This window comes from Typha angustifolia, chromosome 1 (genome assembly GCF_048772165.1).
Source record: "Typha angustifolia cultivar Huaian chromosome 1, ASM4877216v1, whole genome shotgun sequence".
NCBI lineage: Eukaryota > Viridiplantae > Streptophyta > Magnoliopsida > Poales > Typhaceae > Typha > Typha angustifolia.
In genome coordinates, this window is record NC_133239.1 from 10341913 (window position 1) to 10354382 (window position 12470).

Sequence of the window (12470 nt, forward strand, 5' to 3'; positions counted from 1 at the left end):
TTTTTTGGTTGCTTTCGGAAATGTATTGAATATTGAAACGTGTTTTCTTTTCAAGAATGCCTAAGAAAACAACGGTGACCAAGAAACCAAGGCCGCCTTCCTCGCCATCCTCGGCTCCCAAGTTTTCTTCAACAACGGCTGAGGGTCGTTATAAGCATAATTTTGGCACCCGTCCTGTTATCTGTGAAAGACCCGTAGTTATATCTGATTTTTCTGAGTTGGGGATTGAACAGATCTTTACTGAACGAGGATGGTTATCAGTGTGTCGGATGAGCGGGACTGCTTATGTGGAAGTTGTTCGAGAATTCTTTAGTAATGCCACGATTTTCGATCACTGTATACGTTCTACTGTTCGTGGTGTGTCTATATACCTGGATTCCGATGTTATTCGTGCTGAACTGAGTTTGCCTGATGGTGAGTTTCAGTATCCGATGTCTGCTCCACTCCCTGATATAAATGACTATGCCGGTACAGTCCTGATCAAAGGGGAACGTTGGAAAGGTAACATGATGCCACATGCAAAGCTGACATCTGTGGCTCGCATGCTTCACCTCTTTTGTCTGTACAATGTCACCCCAAGACTCGACATTCCAGCATTAGTTTGGATCGTGCGTTCCTTCTTCATGCCATGTTATCGGGAGTCTCTATTGACTTAGTTGCAGTGATCTATGATTCGATTTTCTCAGCTGCACAGAAAGAAGCACCTCGTGAGGGATTACCTTTTGGCATTTTTCTTACCAATTTGTGCACTCAGAGTGGGGTGCGAGTAGATGCTTCGGAACCTTCACTTACTTCGCAGAAACCATTGGATCGGATTACTCTGAAGCGGAGTCAAGCTCACGACCAGACGTCTCCTCTCAAACCGTCCTCTTCCGCCGCTGGTCGGTCATCGCATCTCGACAGTTCTGATGATAGCTCTGCCGATGACTCATCTCCCACTGAGGGAGAGTTACCTCAGTACTCGGACCGGTTCGATCAACTTAGTACTCAAGTGCAGGATCTCCATTCCGCGGTGAATGATCTACGTACTGAGCAAGTCCGTCAGGGAACTGTACTTGATTCCGTGTTGACGATTCTTCATCGTCAGTTTCCTCCGAATTCCTAGTCTTTGGCATTTGTGTCAAAAAGGGGGAGAGTGTCTTAGTGTCTAGGTTAGTGTCTAGGTGTCTAGGTGTGTAGGGGGAGTATGGGCATAGGGAGAGTTTAGTGGAGTTTGCATTTGAAACTTAACTTGAAGTAATTGTGATAACGTGTGTTTAATCTTTGTCTGTTTAAATTTTTGCTCTTGTGATAACTTGTGTTTTGATTTTTTTTTTATTTCAAGTTATTTTCACTTGATCTTGGATTGGTATATGTTTCCTTGCAGGGATTGATGTGCAAAATATTTTAGACTTGTTGATTGCTCAGTTAGAAGTCATTGTAATATCTTGTAACCTAAGTGTTTTGTCACGAATTGCCAAATGGGGAGATTGTTAGGTTTTTTATTTGTTGGCAATTTTGTACAAAATATTCTAAGTGTATTCTTTCATGTATTTGAGCTTTACACCAGTCTAGAATATCACTGGTGTGAAGAATTTCAAGATCATTGGAGAAAAGCCGTCGCGTTCTCACCGCGTTCACAAACGCGTTCGAACGCAAAATCTGCATTCACACAGACAGAGAGCCGCGTTCACAAGCGTGTTCGAACGCGGGCACTGCGTTCACACAAACAGAGAGCCGCGTTCACAAGCGCGTTCGAACGTGGGTACTGCGTTCACACAGACCGAGAGCAGCGTTCACAAACGCGTTCGAACGCAACCTGAAGAATTCAAGCTGTCGCGTTTGAACGCACTTGGGCCCGTTCGAACGCACGTGAGATTAAGTTAGGCCGTTCGAACGCACTCGGGCCGCGTTCGAACGCACCTATGAAGTTTGCAATTTATTGGATTTTCGTGAGTACGAATATTACTTGGATTTGGCTCTATCTTGGAGATCATATATAAGGAGAGTGTTGCCCTAACCTAGGGAGTTGAAGAAGATTATTCAAGGAGACTTTTTGGAGGCTACATCGGTTCTTCAACAAACAAGGCCCTTCGCATCTACAAATCTTAATCTTTCGTCTTAAGGGCTATCTAGACGAAAGATCAATCTCGAGGGCTACTGAGATTGGACTTCAATCACAAGAAGCAGTGAATCGTGGGTTCTAGCGATCAAGACAGAGAGGAACAAAGTCGTTTGGATCGACGGGTTGTTTTGTGAGTCAGTTTTGTAACTGCTACTATCATAGTGATTGGTTTTGATCCGAGTTTGGATCCATGGTTTTTTCCCGTTTGGGTTTTCCACGTTAAAATCTTGGCGTTCATCTCTACTTTCGTTCTTTATAATTCTTTGATCTTTTACTTAAGCAAACGAAAAATATCATTGCCTAGTGTTTAGATACATACGTGTGTCTAAGGGTTTTTTCAATAGGATTAGAGAGAGGAGATATGTGATTTTTGGAGAAGAGAGGAGAGAACGGGGGAGTGGGAGGGAAAAGACTAGAGTAGATTATTTTTTAGTTACTTATATTTATCTCCTTAAATTAAGATTAATTTATAGAGGTAGAGAATCAAACTAAATAATATATAGAGGTAGAGAATCAAATTTAAGTTGAATTTTATCTTCTAGTATTAAGTGATGTCTCCTATGTTAAGACATAATTATACTTGTCACATTTAAAGCCTAAGAATAAATAAAATGGGAGGAAAAGAATTCTGGATAAAAGTATGTGTAATCTTGATGAAGGACCAATTTGCTCTTTTTTTTAATGTAATGTGATGTTGAACTTGTACTGCAGATCGTCGACTTCTGAGAACAAATTAGTGAATATATAATTAAATTCAACCAATTTCAAATAAAAAGGTAATAAATAAGAAATATCATGTTAAAAATACTAAAGATAATTTCGAAATTATCTAAATTATCCTCCTATAGAGTAGGTTTAGGACTGGGATATAACTTAAGAAGTTTGGGTCATTGGTACAAATTTTTTGAGCATATTTAGCAATGTAATGAGTAAAGGAGTATAAACTATAAACTAAAATTAATGATAATTAGTTAAATTATTATTACGGTGTTATATAAAATTATAGAGGAAAATGAGAGGTTCAAGTAAGCATCCTTAATAACGAATTATGAATTAAAATTATACGGTGTTATGTAAAATGAGAGGTTCAAGTACACATTCTTATTTATTACTCTCCTCCTTTCTCTTAAAACTCACAAGCTTCGTGAAAGAAAATAGAATAGAATGAAGAGTAGATGATATATGTTTATATAAAGAAGATAAAGTGTTTGATACCTTGGAAAGATGATCCTCCACTAGGGGTTGCATGGGGTTTATAAAGGGCTAGAGAGACCAAAGATGGGGTGTTCAAAGGTTGAGAAACTAAGGACTTGGGTTAGAAAGTAGAAGAGTTACTTTGGCAAGTTGGTTGAGAAGTTAAAAAGAAGTTATTTGGAAAGTGCAAAATTGAGAAAGAGTCTAGAGTTTTCTAGAGGACTCCCAAATGTTTTAGGTAACCAGTGGCCTAAACCCAGCTTAGCCCAAATTGATCTGGACATCCAATGGCCTAACAAAATTAGGTTAATATTATGGTTGTTTGAATAAAGCAAGTAATCTAATTGGAAGTTGATGTCACATAGAGACTCAAATATTTTGTTGAAAAAAAATAGATCATACATATAGAAGCTTAGAGCTTCAATTCCTCAGTTTAGTACCTAGTCAGTTATCCGATTACTATCTCAATAAAAAAAATATCGATTTCAAGAAAAATATATATATTGATTTTTGTTATGAAAAAAATTTTATTATTTAAGTTAACTCGATCATAATAATAGGTTAGATAAATATTTGAATACCAAATGACTTGATAATACACAAACATCTACAGCCTCCGATAGAAAATCCCATATGCAGATGCATTATTAGGAATATATGTCGGTAGACCTTGACTTGGTAGTGGAAAAAGAACATATGCAAATGCATTATACAAAACATTTTCAAAACGAAAATCTGTAGATTTCCTCATAAAAGAGTACTTCACCTTCTTAAAATATGCAATATTCTCTTAGAAATATAGTTTACTACGTTTGTTGGTAGACATTGACTTGTAGTGGAATTAAAAGAACATAATCCGCTCTAGATTGGCATGCATTACACGAATCTTGATTCCCACTTTCGATTATTTAGTGAGGAAATTAACATGCATGATGTATAGTTATATATATATCTTCCAATGTCATATCACACCATCCAATTAATCGTTACTTATGCCACTTCAACCACTATATATATATATATATTGGTCTGGACTCCGGAGTTGGAATAATAAAACCATGGTAAGCTTACGTCCTCCACCACCCATGGAGTTTTACTTCTACCTCTCTGCCTTCTACTCCTCCACATCTTCTCTCCCGCTCTATCTCTAGAGACCACCAAACTACGAGGAAGTTGCCTTGCGAGTGAGAGAGATGCACTTCTCACCTTCAAGGAGGGCATCAATACTCTACATGGGAGGTTATTATCTTCTTGGGAAGGCCAAGATTGCTGCAGATGGAGGGGTGTCATGTGCAGCAACAAGACGGGGCACATTTTCAAGCTCGACCTCCGAGTCGACCCCGACGAGTTTCCATGGGCTTCCATAAGTAGCGACATTAGCCCTTCTCTTCTCGCTCTAGAGCATCTTAACTACCTCGACCTAAGCTCCAACAATTTCGGAGGTCGGCTGATACCGAAATTCATGGGCTCCTTCAAGAACTTGAAGTATCTCAACCTCTCTAATGCAAACTTCGGTGGTAGCGTACCTCCTCAGCTTGGTAATCTAACTAAGCTGCTTCATCTCGATCTTGCTGATAATTACTATTTGCAATCGGTTGATTTGGTAGCTTGGTTACCACGTCTCTCCTCTTTGAAGCACCTCGATATGAGCGATGTGAACCTTAGTGCTGCTGTGGATTGGGTGCCAGCCTTGAGCATGCTTCTAGCTTCTTTAAGAGTCCTTAATCTATCTGATTGTAATCTCAACGCCACACTCGCTTCTCTCCCTCTTTACTCTTCTAATCTCACATCACTTGTGACCCTTGATCTTGAGGATAACTACTTTCATGTTTCTATTTTTGATGGGCTGCTGGGAAACATGACCTTCCTCGAAGAACTTTGGCTCGGAAACAATGATCTCGTCGGCATGATACCGGAGACTATGAAGAATCTACACAAATTGAAAATGCTCGATCTAAGTTGGAATCAGATCAGTGGGGACATAGCAGAATTGATGGAGAGGCTATCGCACAAGATACAATCATTGTATTTGTGGGAAAATAATTTGAATGGAAGCCTGCCAAATTGGATTGAGAACATGACCAGTCTAAGCACTCTTGATCTAAGTTACAATAGTCTCACCGGTCCTATACCTTCGGGGATGGGAAAGCTCACTAATCTGAATAACTTAGACTTGAGATCCAACCAGTTGGTCGGCAAGATATTAGAAGATCATTTTACAAGCCTAGCGAGATTAGAGATGGTAGACATGTCAAGTAACTCCCTAACCATGGGAGTACATCCAAATTGGATCCCTCGAAGAACTTTGGCTCGGAAACAATGATCTCGTCGGCATGATACCGGAGACTGTGAAGAATCTACACAAATTGAAAATGCTCGATCTAAGTTGGAATCAGATCAGTGGGGACATAGCAGAATTGATGGAGAGGCTGCCAAGCAAGTTACAGTCATTGTATTTGTGGGAAAATAATTTGAATGGAAGCCTGCCAACTTGGATTGAGAATATGACTAGTCTAAGCACTCTTGATCTCGGTTACAATAGTCTCACCGGTTCCATACCTTCCGGGATGGGAAAGCTCACTAATCTCAATTATTTGGACTTGAGTTCCAACCAGTTGGTCGGCATGATATTAGAAGACCATCTTACAAGCTTGACGAGATTAGAGACACTATACCTGTACAACAACTCCCTTACCATGGGAGTAGGCCCAAATTGGATCCCTCCATTCAGATTGAAGGAAGTCGACTTGAGCTATTGCAAGCTGGGACCCCATTTTCCTGCATGGATTCAATCACTTACTAACATTACTTCTCTAGGTATGTCTACTGCAGGAATCACAGACAGGTTGCCAAATTGGTTTTGGAATGTAATTTCTCGAATCCAATATCTTGACCTCTCCTTTAACCAGATCAGCGGAGTGTTACCAATGACTCTAGAGTTCCTATCAACAGCAAACTCTATAATCCTACATTCAAACCAGCTCAAAGGTCGGTTACCAAAGTTACCGAGGGGTCTTCAGTTTTTAGATCCCTCAAGAAATTATATATCAGGTTCACTTCCACTAAATCTTGGATCTATAGAGTTGAAATACTTGCTTCTTTCAAACAACCTTATCAGTGGAACCATCCCATCATCTTTGTGCAACCAATTGCAGTCCTTAGAAGCTCTAGATCTATCAAACAACCACCTCTCAGGACAGCTTCCTAAATGCTGGACTAGTGGTAATTCTTTTAGAGCCAAAAGTGATTGGAGAGATGTAGGTTTGAATCTTACCATTATAAGTTTCCGCAACAACCATCTTTCTGGTAAATTTCCTTTATTTTTCCGAGGTTGCCAATATCTTTCATTTCTTGATCTCTCTTATAATAACTTCACTGGAAACTTACCGGTATGGATAGGAACAAGACTACCCAATTTAGTCTTCCTCCCGTTAAAGTCTAACATGTTTTCTGGCCATATTCCTATTAAGCTTTCCAAACTTGACCACCTTCAAATTTTGGACCTTGCTCACAACAATCTATCAGGAACCATAGCCCCATCCCTCGTGAACTTCAAAGCAATGACTCTTATCTCTCCATCTATATTTAACAATATTGATTATTACAATGATTTCTTTAGCTTATTTGTGATCACAAAAGGGCAAATTTTAGAATACCAAAGTGACAAGATCTTTTTCATATTAAGCCTTGATTTATCAGGAAATAGTTTAACTGGAGAAATCCCTAAACAGATAGGTGCCCTTGTTGGATTAAAAAACTTGAACTTGTCAGCAAATCGATTGATTGGAAATATTCCAGAAACGATGAATGGTCTACGATCATTGGAATCTCTTGACCTATCGAATAATGAGCTCTTTGGTGAAATTCCTTCTACACTCTCAGCTTTAACTTTTTTGAGTTACTTGAACTTGTCCTACAATAATCTCTCAGGAAGAATTCCAACAGAGGGTCAACTTGAAACATTCGACGATCCAACTATCTACATTGGCAACAGCAATCTTTGTGGGCCTCCTACATCTAAGAATTGCTCTGGAAATCAAACTACTATGAGTGCTCTTCTAGAACATGAAGATGGATATAATATGTCATCTCTTTATTTCAGCATGGGACTAGGATTCGCAGTGGGATTCTGGGTGATTTTTGGTACCTTGTTGTTTAAGAGGACATGGAGAACAACATATTTTCTCTTGGTTGATGACATCTGTGATAGAATATATGTATTTATAGTTCTCAAGTGGGTTAAACTCAATGCCAAGATTAAAAAGAAATAAAGCAGAGGAGCAGGGTTACTATTGAAGGAGTTTGGAAGGTTCGAACTATGGAAATCGTTCACTGATTAAAGGCATAGAAGGCCAAATCCATCATATAATATTATTTCACTTTCTTATTGCGGTCTTTTCTATAGTAGCATGATATTACCCAATTTATATGCTTATTTTCTTAATTACCATTGCTTTTGTAACAAATTCAATGTACATACCACCATCATTTGAGATTATAATAACATATATGTTTATCCAGATGTGCTTCATAAATATATGCCATTTAATTGGTATTTACTTATTATCTTAGTTCCAAACAATGGTTATGAACTTGATTATAAGGAATTAATACGATTGACTCAACTCCAACTGCATAAATTATTGAGGGAAATTTTTAAAATAACATCCTACACTATTGTTTTTAAATTAACACTCTATTTTCTAGAATTTTGTAACCGGAATACTCTTTTTTCTCTAAAATTTTCATATTGCATTCTGAGTTAATTAAACTCAAATATTTTCAAATGCAAAGGTAGAAAATAAGAAATATTATGTTAATTATACTAAAGATAATTTCTAAAATATGTAAATTATTCTCCCGCGGAATGGGGATTTAGTTTAAGAAGGGTGGGTCAAACGTTTGAAATTTTTCAAGGATATTTATTAATTTAATTAGCTGAGTTATATAAATTATATACTAAGATTGATGATAGTTTGTCAAAGTAATATTGTGGTATTATATGAAAGTTAAAAAAAAAATAAGCGATCTAACTATAAAAATATAAAGTGTAAATTAAAAAATAATAAAATTATAAGATGTTATTTAAAAATTTTCTAATTATTAAACAGTTCGAGCAATGAGACTAGACTTGATCAAACGGCCTAGCCCGCCCGTCCCCGGCCCGGTTTGGACCGGGCTAAGCCCGGCCTGGACCTGGTTTAGGCCCGAGCCCAAACTACCTATGGGTGGCACGGGCCAGCCCTTTGCCAGCCCGACTAGGCTCGGAAGCATGTCGTTTGGCCCACAACTAGGCCTGCTCGTTCTGCTACAGTAACCCACCCGTTCTGCTATAGTAAAACCCAACGAAAATTTTGGTACTGTACCGTTTTACATTTTTTTAAGCACACCTTTAAGTTTTTTAAATTTTTTATTTTTTTTAAATGGAGGAACATAAATATTTTTTTAAAAAAATAAGCTAATAGTAAAAAAAATCTAAAAAATAGCTAAAATATGGGTTAGGCTGAATAATTGGTGGGTCGGGCTGGCTTGGCCCGATCGGCTAGCCCAATCTCTTATGGGCCGACGGGCGGTAACGGGCTAGACTATTCTAACCCAGCCCTAGTGATTAGTGGGTCGGACCGTGAACAAATACTTAAAGCCTATTGGCCCGAAAAGCCCGGCCCAACTCCGGCCCGGCCGGCCCGATAATCATGTCTAAATGAGACAAATCTTCTCATCCAATATCCTGTTCTCTTCCGGAACCATAAAAAATTTCCAATGACCTGGCTGCTCCAGAAAATAGTTGATTTGGATCACAATAATAAGTGTAAATTTGAGTTTTAGATAAATATTTGAGTGCCAAATGACATAAAATAAAATAAAAGATATCTAATTAGTGGACTTATATGCTCGTATATATTTTTTGCAAATTTACATCATATAATAAGGGAAATTGCATCATATTGATGCATATAACCAAATCATATAATTAGTGGGCATACTTAACCTCAGTTTTGTACCAACCTAGCCCTCTTTTAAACTTTATTTACACAAATATACACACCCTAAATTTTAGTACCAAAATTTTGTATGTGTTACTATAGCTATATTTAAAATATTGATAAATTCAACATTTTATTTTTAATAAAAATATCAAAATATTTATTTTATAATACGCTAAACTATTCGGCGTTTAAAGTCTTCTTCATTTAATGTACCATTCAAGAAGACAATTTAACATTCATTTGAAATAATTTAAATTTCATATAACAAATAAGAACAAACAAGATTCCTTTACATTCTAGTCTTGATATAGACGCAAAAGTTTTGTCAAAATCTATTCCTTCTATCGAGCATATCCTTGAGCAACTAATCTAGCTTTGTTCTTAATGATCATATCATTTTCATCGATCTTATTCTAAAATATTCACTTGGTACCTATCCAAACATCATTACACACATATTTTTCAAAAGTTAAGCTTGAGCTTAGCTTGTTTAATAAATGAGCCCATGATCTTTTTTGACACCCCTAACCCTAGTTGGAGCTTGGCCTGCCTCATTCAATCTCTTTGCTACTATAAGCCCTAAACTTGGATAATCCTCAAGTTTCAAAACCATGGGCTGGCTCAGAATGCACTTAATAAGGCTAAAAGCTTCTGGGCTATAATATGGCTCATAAAATTATTTATTATTTGAGGGTAGAACTAAATTTTTAACTCAGCATTATGGAGGAAACAAAGGATTAATTAATAAAAAAAATAGAAGACCCAAATGGATCTGAAATGATTCGCTCATTGTTGTTGTTGTTGTTGTTGTTATTTTAGAGATGATAACTTAATAATGTGCCGGTTAAACAGGTGGTAATAAGATTCAAACTCGAAAACATTCATATAACATGAGCTCTTTTAACCATCTGAATACTACTACGATCTTATCTACAAATTGCTCATTATTTAGGCAAATAATATGAGTAAACTGTTCTTTTCTTTTGTTGTTTGCTATTTCTCCACATGGTGTGGATGTGATACCAATTCCAATGTGGAGCATACTTGCCTTTTTCCCATGTTCTTGTTAGGTATACCTCTTTAGATACAATGCACTGCACCATTAGAAATCTCTTTGTTAGGTGTGAGTTCACCTCTTTTAACATGTAGGTCCAATCCTACTATGTTTCTTTACATTGGATGTTTATGAATTGGATGTTCATTATTCGACTCCTATAGTTTACTTTTATTACCTAGAAACACCCTATAGAGATGAGAAATTTAATTGTATACATTTAATGACAATAATACTCCTAAGAACAACACAAAGAAGAAGGGTAAAGTCATCCAAGCACCCAAAGATTAAAAAAACAAAAGGATACAATTAAGCTTCTGGGGGTAGAATACTCATCTCTAGGAATCACAAAAATATGTGGTCGACTAAAATTAGAAGCCCAATTAGCTCTGTAGGACAAAAGAAAAGAAAAGAAAATAGTGCAATGACAACTTATGGTGACAAATAATATCTCAAGTAAATCAAGAAATTTCATCAGGTTTATTGATAATATCTATAGCAATGTTGTTACGATCCGACCGCATGGGTTATGTCTAGTCGAGTTAAGTTAGTTACTTAGCTTTATTTTATTATTTTAAATTTTAAATAAATCGAATAATTCGCATATGAATCCGATCCGCTAGGGATTTTTACACCTATAAATAGGGATAGACATAGTGTTGATAAGAATGATCTAAAGAAATTTGAGTTTAGCCAAATTATTGTTTTGGTCCTTATATTTTATCTAGTTATTAGATCATAACCATAGAAACATCCCAACTTTCTAACCCTATGGTCGTCCGTCACCATCCAACGAGCGCTGTAACATCAATATTTACCGTTCTACCCCTATTCTGACCTATCTCCACTATTTTCTTTTAAACTTTTTATCCCGACTTCTGATTTAGGTGAAACCAGAGTCATTAGAACCCTAACTCACGAGGTTACCTCTATTTAAATTTTTATAATTTTATTACGTCCGAATAAGTCCAAATCTGATTCATAACAAATGTTTGAACCCCCTTCAACAATGAGGCATCAGCTTCAAGGGTTGAGGGCGCCTTGATAGGCCTAGCAATGATATGGAGAGACAAAGGGTAAAGTTGTAAGTATGAATCAGAGTTGAACTCAAAATAGAGGTAGATTAAGTGATTTTTATTTTTCTTAATTTTCAAAATGGACAAAATAGTTTTAAGGCGATAAAAGTAAGATACAAGAATCAACTGATGATTTATAATAAGAGTAAATGAAAGATAGGATGCATTAATTGTAAAAAAAAAATTATAAACTTGATGGAATCATACCCAATTAGTGGTCCCAAACAAAATTAATTAATATAGTGGAGGCCCATATCCTATATTAATATTTATTCATAGCATAGGTAGTGGGTATAAGTCTCTTTTTGATGAATTAATTAAAAATAATGGAACAGTAGGTTGTATCTAAATATGCATCAGAGAAAGATAGGGATGCATCCAGAGACATGCCTAGATCTTGTCAAAGACTACTAAATACCTACTAACCATGAACAAGTGAAGGGATGGGTGTGGTTCCCCTTTGCACGACTTTTGGAGCAACGTCACCGTATGAAAGCTTGCATGCATCATGCATGCACGAACGAACGATACATTTAGTGTCACATCTTCATCTCCTCCATCTTCTTCTAAAATATAAATATAAAATGATATAGAGATGGAGAAGAATAAGAAACATTTGATCATTTTTCTCAAAATTTTGTTTTGTTTTTATGATCTATGGTGAAAATTGATCCAATAAAACTCGAATCAATTCGATTAAGTCTCCGAGTTTTGAAAATATGGGTTAAGATTATTATTTTTATCTATCTCGATATTTAAATTCGTATCCGTATAGGGATATAAAATACCATTGTGTTATAAACTTCGGTAATATCATACATTCTTATAGATTTAAAGAATAAATACAGATATATCCAATATCCATATCTATGTTTTCATATACATAGTAATTAAGTTAACTATTCATATTCGTATCGCTACTTGAAAAAAAAAATATGGATACAATACAATTTAAATATTATTCTATTCTCATCTGAGCAAATCTTCTCAAAATAATAAGCAATCAACCAAGTTTAGTTGCCTAAACTTTTTCAAATTGGTAAATGCTATACAAA

General features: G+C 36.3%; 1 pseudogene; it reads left to right on the forward strand.

Moving 5' to 3' along the window:
- The first annotated feature begins 3854 nt into the window (after nt 1–3854).
- LOC140762677 (receptor-like protein EIX2) lies at nt 3855–7654 on the forward strand (annotated as a pseudogene).
- The last annotated feature ends 4816 nt before the right edge of the window (nt 7655–12470 follow it).